This window comes from Nannospalax galili, unplaced genomic scaffold (genome assembly GCF_000622305.1).
Source record: "Nannospalax galili isolate Female #2095 unplaced genomic scaffold, S.galili_v1.0 C48948759, whole genome shotgun sequence".
Taxonomy (NCBI): Eukaryota; Metazoa; Chordata; class Mammalia; order Rodentia; family Spalacidae; genus Nannospalax; species Nannospalax galili.
Window position 1 is genome coordinate 1 of NW_008475559.1, and position 878 is coordinate 878.

Here is an 878-nt window from a genome sequence, read left to right on the forward strand (position 1 = left end):
TTGGACCGCCCACGAGGGGAGGGAGAGACCCACATGGTATTTATGGGATGAATGTTGATGGCGATTCATACATTTGGGACTGTGGGGTTCAGGAGAAACATGATGATTGTTAAATTCTCTCAAATTCCTCTATTTTGTATGCCACAAGCAATGTGTACGGATAGCTGCTTCTAGGCAGAATGGTTAGTCTTTTAGGGGTGTTTACCCATTTGACAGGTGAAAAGGTCTTATATAGAAGTCTATGTGGTGGCCTAGCCATACAGATGTTTAGACCCCACTATTGATTTTGATATATATCCAGGGCTGAAATACAAATGTGACAATTGTTTGTCATTCCACAAATTGTTTAGAGCAGACTAGATGTCTTTCAGAATCATTTTCTAATCGCTGCCTTTTCATCTAATCTTTTTAGCTCCTTTTCTCTTACATGGACTTGCTGCCTCCTAGACATTAATCCCTTTACCCTTCCTGTAAATCTGCGTCTTCCCAGCCAACCTGTGGTGTGTCAAACCCTGGATGAAGTGACTTTGTGGTAGGACTGTTGGAATGTGTCAAGAAGCTGAGAGAATGGTGGGGTTTTCCTATGGACACAATCCCTGTTCAGGTTGACAGAGGTCAAGTGTCCAGACTCTAGACTTGTTTCAGCAACAGTCTAGGAATAGGGTGGAGGAGAGCCCAGGACAGGAGACTTGTCCTTAGCTGGCTTTGCCATCAGCTCACTCACCCTGCTTCTTAAGCTCTTTACCATGCCATTGCATTGACCACTGTAATTTGTTTTCCAAGAGGTACAGCTGGGTGTGTTACAAGTTTTTTATTCCCTAGATTGGGATAGGAGTTGCGAGAGCCCTTAGTGGACTCTGCCTTGTTGAACATTATGT

The 878-nt window shown here is 43.7% G+C and overlaps 1 long non-coding RNA gene across 1 annotated transcript; it reads left to right on the top strand.

Moving 5' to 3' along the window:
- On the top strand, positions 1-656 carry LOC115069130. The gene is made up of 2 exons (XR_003848432.1): positions 1-36; positions 413-656. It is a non-coding gene; the product is annotated as an uncharacterized LOC115069130 (long non-coding RNA).
- Positions 657-878: the final 222 nt, after the last annotated feature.